Raw genomic sequence first — 10931 nt, 5'->3', positions numbered from 1 at the left:
TAGTGTTCTCCTAACTTATTTCACAAGGGAAGGTATTTTTCAAGGCACTCAGCTATAGAGCCAGATTTTGGAGACCTATTTGGGCATAAAAATTGGCCTGAGGTAACAGGAGGGATTGGGAGAAGCAAAGAATGCTGCATGTCTGGTGGGTCAGAAAGTACCCCCTTCAAAGACCCCTGTCCCTACTGCTCTGTCCTGCAAGGAGTTGCTGTGTGTTTGGAGAGGGAGGGCTGAGGAAAGAGAGGGGCCATGTAGGAGGCGTACCCAGAGAGGACTGGGGACGACAGTAGGGGATGGGAGCCAGGAGCCATGGCTCAGTGGGTCAGCTGCTCTACTCGGATGGCCCGGGACCACCGTCCTCACCCCCTACACACCTCAGCCTTTAAAAGAGTGAGGGAGGAAATTGCAGGAAGACTGGAGGACATGCTAGACCAGGCTCTGCTCCCAACATTTAGGTTCGGTGTTTACTTCTGTAAAAGGAGTATACGGAGCCCTGCATCTCTAAGCATTTCAGCTCATTTCCACCAGTATCTGCCGAGTGCCTCCCATGGGGCCAGCACCGAGTCAGGGGCTAGGGAATGAAAGCATGCAGCACAGTGCAGCTTACAAAGAGATGGCAGTGCCACTGGAGGGACAAGAGCACACGGGCTAAGGATCAGAGGCCTGGAGGCACTCACCGAGAGCAAGAGGGAGGAAAACAGCACGTTCAGGAGGCAAGGGCTGTGTGCACGGAGACCTGGAGACCGGCACGGAGGGCCTGGGAGGGACTGCATTTATGAAGACAGCTGGAGGAAGGAGGGCCTTCCTGCAGAAGGACAGTCAGAGAGTCTTCCCGCAGCGAGGGGGCTACGAGCTTGAGATGACGGCGCACCTGCTGGTAGACGCGGAGTCTAGAAGGATGGGGAAGGCCGAGGCAACATCCCCTACCAGGTGACCTTAGGCCTTGTAGGAAGGCAGAGGGTCTGGGGATGGTAAGGGCAACACCCTCTACCCACAGTGTATGGTGCTGGTGGGAACACCACCTGCATGACCTTCCTCCCCTTCCCATCTGCCAAACAGAAGTTGTCACCTGAATTGGGCCCCCCCAAATTCATGTGTTGAAGTTTCACCCCCAGTGCCTTAGAATGTGACTGTATTTAGAGATGGAGCCCCTGAAAGAGGTGTTTAAGTTAATGAGGTCATATGACTGGCCCCTAATTCAAAATGGCTGGTGTGTCCTTATAAGAAGAAACTGGGACACAGACACGCCAATGGAAGGCCACCCGGGGACACAGGGAGAAGATGGCCATCTCCAAGCCAAGGAGAGAGGCCTCAGAAGAAACCAACCCTGTCAACACTTTTTGATGTAGGGCTTCCAGCCTCCAAAGCTATGAGAAAAGAAATCTCTGCTGTTCAAGCACTCAGTCTGTGGCCCTTTGTTATGGCTGTGAGAGCAGACAAATATAGGGGATTGTGCCTTCTTCCTCACTTTCCCGGAGGAGGACTGCCAGTCTTCTTATTTCATGGGTTCATGTCCCTTTTGCCCTAAACTCCCTTCTTCTCCACAGTTTATTGTCAAGATCAAATGAAACACTGAATGTGAACAAGCTTTGAATGAACATCATATAAACATCTGTCCACTAGGAATGTGTGCTGTGTGGGATGCTAGCAAGTCACAAACGGAGGATATGGGGGCCCCGCTCACAAGGAGCTGGCACCAGGATGCAAATGGCATTCACAGACGCAAGTGGCAGGGGTACCGGGCAGGTGGGAGCAGAGCAGAACTGAGAGCATAAGGAAAAGCATCCAGAGAGAGGGCATTTGCAGTGGGCTCCGAGGGGTTACGAGGAGTCTATCAGAGAAGGAGGGCAAGGTATTCTCAGAAGGGAAAGAGCCTGTGCAAAATCCAGATGTGTATGTGGAACCGTGAGGAATCAGGGCAGCCACATGGTCAAGGTAGGGAACAGTGGGAAGGAGCTGGGAATGGTGGCGAGGGTTACAGTTCTGGATGCTGGGGAAAGAGGCCGGCGTTTAACACAGAGTAGTGAGAAGCTGAGGCAGGGAGCTAAGAGGGCCTCCAGGATCAGTACAGAGAGAGCTCAGTGCAGTGGGTGGACTAGAGATCTCTCTTTGGAGCTCTCTGGGAGCCCAGGGTCCACTCGTGTGCCGTGCAGCAAAGACATAGGCATATGGCTCAGGGGAGGAACTGAAGCTGGGGTACAGGGGATAAGTAAGGTGGTATAGACCTCAAAAAGAAAAGGCAGTGGGGCTGAAAGTCCACCTGGGCCTAGTATTTAAATCTTCTAGGTCTCAATTTACTCAGGGGTAAAATGTGGGGAAAAAAGAGCTTTAATCCCACCTGACTATCCTAAGGGTGAAGTCAATACAACAAGCTGTGAGAAGCTCTCAGCAAGGCCTGGCAGGTGGGCTCAGTGACACTGGCTGCTGGTCCCAGGCCACGAAAGGACATGTGGAGGCCTGGTCACACAAAGTAAAGCAGAACCCCATCCAAAAGGAGCAAAGACACTGAAGCCTGTTGGCAGCATGTTTGCTGCAAGGCCACATCTCTCGAACCACGGGTGAGCACAAATTCAATCACCCCTGACACTGGGCAAAACTGACCTGGAGGCTGGAGGACAGTGGGAAGCTGGCAGCGTGGCAGGAGCACCGTGGGGAGGCAGGGGCAGGGATGTGGGCAGGTTCCCAGGGTGGCAGGACTGCAGAGCACGTGCAGAGAAAGGCAAAGGACAGAGGCACGGAGTAGAAAGGAGAAGGCAAAGGCTGTTAGTAAAGTTGTCGGCAAGAGACCCAGAGGCCCAAATCCAAGTTCAAGCACGGAAGAGATAGGGCGAGTCTCTCCTGGCTCTGGGCCCTGCTGGGATCAGCTGATGTGTTTGCAAGGTGCTGGCTGGGTGTGCTGGGGCCCCCGGACTGTGTGGGGCTGGGGGCTGCTGGGTCCTGCCGGCCTCGGTGGTGGAGCCAATCCAGGGCTGCCCTGCATGTCACAGGCCACCCTTTCTCATTGAGCTCTGCCCCTGTGCTTTGCCCACCCCCCACCCCACCCCTACCACCACCACATCCCCATGAGGAACAATGGGCGCCTTTCTTCTCTATAGCTATGAGATGGCAGGTCCTCTCACTCCCTTTGCAACTTTGGCTGCTTGGCCCTCACCTTTCCTGCTGCACAGCTGAGTAGAAATTAAAACCGGCAGAGGGAATTTTTACAAGGCAGACCAAGAAGAGATACTTGAAATTCAACACAACGACACATTTAGATGTCTGGGATCCCCTGCATGGCTAGACTCTGCGCTTAATCATTTTGAAGTGTAGCACTGAACACATTATCACGGACTTTCCTCATCTAATTGAGGCTCTTGCATCTAATGCAGAAGTTCTACGGAAGATTGACATTCAGAAGGTTAACCAGAAGCCTCATTCTGCTCTAGGTGGTGCTTTCTGTGTGTTTTTTATGCAGTGGGTTCACCAAAGGTCAGGGTCTGTCTGGGTCTCAGTGCTAGAGATTAATAAATTAAATTTTATTGGTTCATCTAGGGATGAGCACATATTTGGGGATGAATGCATAACCATCAAGTCCACAAGGTACTGGCTGATAATCCTTGTATCGGCAGAGGCATGCCCAGCAGGTAACCCATTCAGGTCATTGCCCAAATTTAATTTTTGGTGGGTATATTTACACCCAAAATAAGATTAAAAATTCTGTTCAGCAAATATCTTCTGAATCCTTATTATGAGCAAGGCACCAAGCCAGGTACTCTGGTGGGTACAGCAATAAGTTCCACATGGGTCATGCCCTCGAGAAGCTTCCTCGCACACAGATATGATACAAATAAAAACATGCCACAAGAAAGATACAGAGCCCTGTTAGGGGAGCACAGAGGCGGAGGGAGTGGGGAAGGAATCAGAACCAAAGGAGGAGGCTACGCTTGAGCTGCATCTAGGAGTTGTGAAGGTTTGTACCCAAGGTTGGGGTTGGGGGTCACTCCAAGGACACAGAGGATGGGAAGTGAGGTATAGGTTCAATGCGGGGGGGTGGGGACGCTGGAAAGAGAAGCAGGTACCAGATTGTGCCTCGTGGTCACAGAATGCAGTGAGAGGGAGCTCTTCAGGCACAGCCAACCAAGCAAGGAAAACTCAACAAAGTCGCTTTTTCCAGGGTATAGAGCCTTCTGTCCATGTCGTCAGCACCGGCTGCTTGAAATTGCATCTTCAGTGAATCGGGGGAGACACCCTGACATGTTTCAATCTGTTGTGCTCAGACCCTAATTCTTTCTCAGTCATTAACCTCCTCTGTCATCGCAACAGGACCCACGACAGTGTCCTACAGCTCCTGAGACCGTCGCTTACCTTGCACGAGTTCCCGTGTGTCCTGGTCCTCCCGACAGCATTCCAGAGAGCCCCTAGGTTCCTCGCGACGGCCACAGACCCTCTGCTCTTACCAGCAATACAGAGACAAACTGCTCCTGAAAGCGGGTTCCTTTCTCAGAGCCTGAGCTCATTCACGGTTGGCAGGATTTAATTTGCTGCCATAACCGAGGGTGCCATTTGCCTCCATCCTCAGGGTCCCTGCTATCCGGGTTTCCACACTCCTTCCTGACTGCAGTGGGGTCAGAGCTGGAGACAGCCGAGGGTGAGCCAAGCATGGCAACCTGGCCTCCAGGGCCAGGTCACTAAGATCCTGTGAGTTCCTGCTGCAGAGAACCAGACACTGGAAAGGACAGAGGACGTGGCCACCACCTGATTGTCTTGAGTTCCAGAAAGGGCCTTGACTTTGTATTTGGTGATACGTCATTAGGAGTGAGGAGATTGTGTTTAGGAAGATGGGCTCTAGATTCAAATGAAACCAGCTTCAAATGCCAGCTATGCTACTTCCCAGCTGTGTCACCTGGGGCACATCATTTAATCCAAGCTTCAGTTTCCTTATGCGTAAAGTGGAATAAAGTTCCACTTACCTCCTGGGGATGTTGTGGAGATGTCTATACAGCAGCTAGCATGCTGCCTGGCCTCTTAATGGAGCTTGATACATGTTAGCCACTCATTACCACAACCTTCTGAGGCTTGCATTAACGGTGTCAGAAAACTTCCAGCCAGTGAGAGGAGCTGCAATGTCTATCACTGGGAGTCGAGAGAGCTAGATCAATGGCTGGCTTTCCCAAGTGACTGCAGTGCTTTTCCACTTACCCTCCTTCCTTCCTGCACCTGACCGTGTGGTGCCACCAGACAAGTCACAGAGCAGTCACTGAACTCAGAGGAACTCAGTCTCCAAAGCTCCATGTGATTTCCCAGTTCCTAACTTCTACATTAGTGACCTGTGCTGGGACCAGAGAAACCCACATTCCTGGCCCTGTGAGGCCCTGAAGCACAGGGAGACAAGATACCTCGTTCTATCATGGCTGATGGTAAAGGGCATGATGGTAGCTTGGGTTTCTAAGCCTCCAGAGACAGCAGGACCAGTGATGTGCTGGAGAAAACATCTACCGGCTGTGTGAGACTACTGCCAAGTCTTTGGGAATTGTGCAAGCCTCTAGACATCCTATTGGTGGTGTGACATGGGTCGGGGGGAGAGGACTGACGCCAGTGAGGTCAGCAGATGTTCCCAATCAAGGGTCCTCCTCTGTCCCCCAAAGCGGGTTGTTGAACATTGATCAGCATTGCACTAGACACAATTTTTCTCACCACCTGCCTCGGCTGCCATAACTGCCCCCTCCTACTGCGCACCCCACCTCCAGACCAGCCAGCTAAACCTCCAGTAGTCCTGGGAGAAGCTGCCAGAGACAGGCTGATGAGAAATGGCTTGAGATGTAAGAGGATGCTCCTTTTGAGCTGATGTCAAGACTCCGGGTCTTTCCCTTTACTCCTTTCAGAAGGAAGTTAGCTGGTATTTAGATGCAAGGATGGTCCCACTCATCAGGGATGAAAAATCTTCCCGCAGGTTCTCTGGGGTGCTTGGACATCAAAGGGGAAAACAGAAGAGTGACTCAGACCATGGGAACATTGACCACTGGGGGACCATACTGGGTGACAGGGACTTTTAGACAATACCCAGAGCACAGAAGCAAGTCCCTGCATGAGGAAGAGCTCATGGGGCTTGTGGAGAGGGGAACCTACCCAGTGTCTTCAAGTAAGTACCTGCAAGTTTAGAGAGACTGCAGCTTTCCTAAGGCCAGATCTGCACTTCGCTTAGCAGGAGCTAGAAGAAACCCCAGAGCAGCAGCCTGGAGGCAGAGAGAGGTGGCACCTGTCCCCACTCCACCACACACCCACCCCCACCAAGGGGACACTTGCAATCACCTTACATCGGAGCTTCACTGAGCCAAGGATCCGGGAGCCCCCAAGCCTGGCCGGGGCACCAGGGAGCCCCCCGCGGGAATCCCACCCCTGCCCCCCTCTCTTCCCACAGGCAGGAGCTAGTTCTCTCTACAGCAGGAAGTTTCTCCCTTAGCTTTATCCTTAAGTGTATCTGGCACATTCGCTCCTGCAATATTTATGCCTCACATCAATTTTTCATCCATCCCATCACTCAGCTTTTCAGGCGAGTTTGGAAACTTCCCTCCTTGAGTTCTCATTCTCCTTAGGGTGGGTGGAGACCGGAGTAAAGCACCAGGGCCCTGCTGCTCTAAGGCCGCGCGGCCACAGTCCTGCGCGAGAATCCTGCCGCATGACCTGCCCTCTTGTCGCCTCACCTTCTAAGCCATTCACAGTCAGACTACACCTCACCCATCCAAATTTACCCACACCTCCCCACCCTCTTCTCACCAGGATGTGCCAACGCGAAGTCTCTCCTCCTGCCCTGGGGGACTCCAGCTGCTTCTGCCACCTGGGGACCCCTTCCTTCCTTGGCATCTGGAACTGCCTCTTGCTCCAAGCCCAGACCGATTCCACATCCACGAAGCCAAGCTTTCCCTAATCTAACCCCACAACTCCTTGCTCACTTGTTTCATTTCCGCCATTAACTCGTGACTCCCTATAGAGCTGTTCTGTAACTCTTCTCCCCGGCTGAACTGTGAGCTCCCTACAGACAAGAGGCTGCACCTCCATGTGTTCCTGCAGGGCTTAGTTATGTCGTGTTGGCTATGTACTAGGTGCTTCATAAACAACTAAGTAAATTAATGACAAAGAACAAATATGAAAGAAAGAAAAAAAGAACAAATATTAAATAATCATAAATAAATAATTTAATGAATAGCTTGCTTTGTTAAAGGCGTTAGGGACTTTTTCTTGCAATAATTGGTCTAAATTCAGATGTAATAATGATAATACTTGCAGAGACATTCTTATCTCTTATCTCTGAGACATACATTAATGCATTAAATGCACTAATGATAACAATTGCTCCAACTTGCTAAGTCCTTACTCTGTACTCAAAACAGCAAAGTATTTTGCAGGCATTATCTTAGTTACCTCTAAGGTAAATATTATTACAATCCCATTTCACACACGATCCTGAGACACAGAGAGGATGTGACTTGTCCAAGGACACACAGCTCATACATGGTAGAGCACACATTTCAATGCCATGGTCTAGCCCAGGACTCATACAGGAGTTTTTCATTAGTAGGCACAGAATTTCAGTTTGAGATGGTGAAAAATCCTGCAGATGGGTAGTGGTAATGGTTGCACAACAATGTGATGTACTTAATGCTGCTGAATTATACACTTAAAACTCATGAAAATAATAAATTTTATGCTATGTCTATTTTATCACAATAAAAAATAGCATATACATTTTTAAAAAGATATTTTATTTATTTATTCATGAGAGACACAGAGAGAGGCAGAGACACAGACAGAGGGAGAAGCAGGCTCCATGCAGGGACCCAATGCAGGACTCGACCCCAGGACCCCAGGATCACACCCTGAGCTGAAGGCAGATACTCAAACACTGAGCCACCCAGGCATCCCAGTGGTATAGATTTTTTTGTTTTTTAAAAAAAAGTTCACTTGGGAGGTACATAAAACACCACAGAGGAGTGAAGAGGAGAGAGGCCAGCAATAAGGGTTCATGACCAATCCGAAGCTACCTGGGGCAACTAGATCTTAATTGGGCAGAGAAAGTCTGGGGAATAGTGTAGCACATGCCTAGGGTTAGTCTAGCAGCGTGCCAGAGCAAGGGAATTGTACGCCAAGTCCCATCAGGTTGGCAGCCACCTCTAGGCTAATTCCTTGGCACTTCTGGCCTGCCCCAAGCACAGGTGGAGAGGTCTCTGAAAAGTCTTCAGGCAAAGAGATGCAGATATTGGCAAGTAGAAGCGGGCCATCTGCACTGAAGAGGGAAGGCCCAAGGAACAGGGGTCAGGCGCTGACAGGCGTTGCAATGCCTGAAATTGATAAAATACATAGGTTACTTAGAAACATGGAGTCAAGCACCGCAAGATGCAGCCAGGAGAGGGAAGAGGAGTTGTATCCGGGAAACAGGACTGAGGTATGGGAAGGAAATTGCTCTGTGTTGCCATAAATTCTTCTGATTCTTTAAAGCATTATTTCACTTTTAAACTATGTCCATATCTTATTTTGAAAAAAAAGATGAATTTTAAATGAGTGTGAATATCACCAGGAAGTCATCCCACACTGATTTGGTTCTAATTTTTCATGAGAAAATGTCACAAAATGATTAACCAGCCCTGTGGAAAGGAAACTCAGTGAATGTTAATTGAAGAGAACCGTAGCCAAACACACTGGAAGCCAATAATCAGTTGCATTCAATTCTGAAAACTTTTTGTTCAGCTCCTACTATGTGCCAGACACTGGGTCTTATATGAGCAAGATGAAGAGGTCAACACATTTCTACTGGGATGAATAGTGTCCCCCAAAATTCATGTCCACCCAGAGTCTCAAAATATGACCTTACCTGGACATAAGGTCTTTGCAGATATAATTAGTTGAGAGCAGGTCATACTCTGGGAGGACCCTAAACCCAACGACTGGTGTCTTTATAAGAAGGGCAGGTGAAGAGACACGGACATGGAGTAAATCCCCTGTGAAGATGGGGGCAGAGACTGGAGTGATGTGTCTATACACCAAGGAATGACAAGAATTGTTAGCAACCACCAGAGCCGATGAAAAAAGCATGGAGCAGATCCTTTCCTAGAGCCTTCAGAAGGAGCCTGGCCCTGCCAACACCTTGACTTCAGAAATCTGGCCTCCAGAACTATAAGAGAATAAACTTTGTTGTTTTAGGTGCGTGGTGATTTGTTACGGCAGCCCTGGGAAGTTTTTTTTTTTTTTTTTTTTAATTCATTTATGATAGTCACAGAGAGAGAGAGAGAGAGAGAGAGAGAGAGGCAGAGACATAGGCCGAGGGAGAAGCAGGCTCCATGTACCGGGAGCCCGATGTGGGACTCGATCCCAGGTCTCCAGGATCGCGCCCTGGGCCAAAGGCAGGCGCCAAACCGCTGTGCCACCCAGGGATCCCCCTGGGAAGTTAATACAGTCCTCTTCTCAGAAGTTTGTGGTCTGGGAAGGTGTGTCCTTCACCCTTCTTTGCCTCCTCCCTGCTGGCTGGAACGTAAACCCAATGGGCTAAGCTGGATTAGCTGGCTATTTGGACCAGGAATGGAAACTGTACATTAAGGGAGGTGGGTCAACCAGGTAGAAGCATCTGGCAGTCATGCCAGCCTGGGACTCTGCCTGATGACTTACACGTGACTCAGAAATGAACACCTACACGGTTTATGCCACTGCAGTTTGGGGTTTCCTGCCACTTGCTGCTAAATCTAATCTTAATTCATATTGGAAGACAGATTTACAAATTCAAATATGCAATTCAGTGTCGTAAATAATATTATAGAGACAGGGCATGGTAGGGGCACAAGGGGGTAAATGATTAACTCACCCTGGGTAGATCAGGGCTGACTTCTCAGAAAAAGCACTGGCAACTGGTTTTAAGGACCTGAGGAGGAGTTAACAGCCAGCCAGGACATGGGATGGCAGGTAGGCATTTCAGAGGGCCACTGATGGTGGAGGGAGACCACCTGTGGTTCTGCATGGGTGACGTGAAGGTGTAAGGCAGACAAGGGGGGGCAATAGAGGCAAGGTGATGAGAACACTCAGAATGCCATTCCTGGGTGCTCACGCCTTCTTATGTCACAAGGAAGAGCCCTGGATGAGGGCACAACAGTGGAGCCATATAGCAGATTAATTTTTTGGAAGATCACTTGGCCTAGGGCGTGGATGGCTTGGAGGGAAGAAGAAACAAGTCAAAGAGGCCAGGAAGGAGGCCACTGCAGTTGTTGCTTAGTGTGATGATGACAATGGTCGACCTGAGTGCAAAGCACTGGGAACAAAAAGGAAAGAACAACTTCAAAGCACAATTTACGGGGGGCACCTGGGTGGCTCAGTCGTTGAGCGTCTGCCTTCGGCACAGGGCGTGATCCCAGGTCCTGGGATCAAGTCCGGTATCAGCTCCCCACAGGGATCCTACTTGTCCCTCTGCCAGTGTCTCTGCCTCTCTCTCTGTTGTCTCCTGTGAATAAATAAATAAAACCTTTAAAATACAATTTAGGGGGCCACAAGCTAGCTATGAGAAAAGACAGCATCCAAGAGGACCTCACTTGACTGGCTTGGAGCATGGACAGGCAGACCATTACCTGGGACACGAGGGCGGCACAGAGAGAGGAGCTGGTTTGGAAGCGAATGATGAAACGCTAAGGATCAACAGGTCCAGGTGAGCCTGAATTCTGACCACCTTGCTTGGTTTCCCGCGGGCTCCCGGCGGCTTCTAGCAGCAGGGCCGCCAGAGGGCGACAGAGAGGGAGGAGGGGGAGCCTTGCAAGGTTCGCTTCCTCCCGCGCAGCCAGGGAGGTTGTCCCCGGGCCCGCAGAAGGAGGTGCGGATGTTCTCGCACCTCGCACCTCCCAGAGGCAGCCGGTTGTGTTGCTTCCGGGTGTGTCCCTTCCGAGAGAGCAGCACCTCCGGGGGCTCAGTGTCCTCAGAGC

General features: G+C 50.4%; 1 long non-coding RNA gene across 1 annotated transcript; it reads right to left on the bottom strand.

The window, feature by feature from the left end:
- Positions 1-7912: 7912 nt before the first annotated feature.
- Positions 7913-9193, bottom strand: LOC111090162. Its single transcript, XR_005371425.1, has 2 exons — positions 8846-9193; positions 7913-8315 (listed from the first exon to the last, which is right to left on the bottom strand). It is a non-coding gene; the product is annotated as an uncharacterized LOC111090162 (long non-coding RNA).
- Between the last annotated feature and the right edge of the window lie 1738 nt (positions 9194-10931).

The sequence above is a fragment of the Canis lupus genome, chromosome 16 (assembly GCF_011100685.1).
Source record: "Canis lupus familiaris isolate Mischka breed German Shepherd chromosome 16, alternate assembly UU_Cfam_GSD_1.0, whole genome shotgun sequence".
NCBI classification, from domain to species: Eukaryota; Metazoa; Chordata; class Mammalia; order Carnivora; family Canidae; genus Canis; species Canis lupus.
The sequence above is the reverse complement of the archived record's forward strand: the minus strand, read 5'-3'. Positions and strand labels throughout refer to the sequence as shown.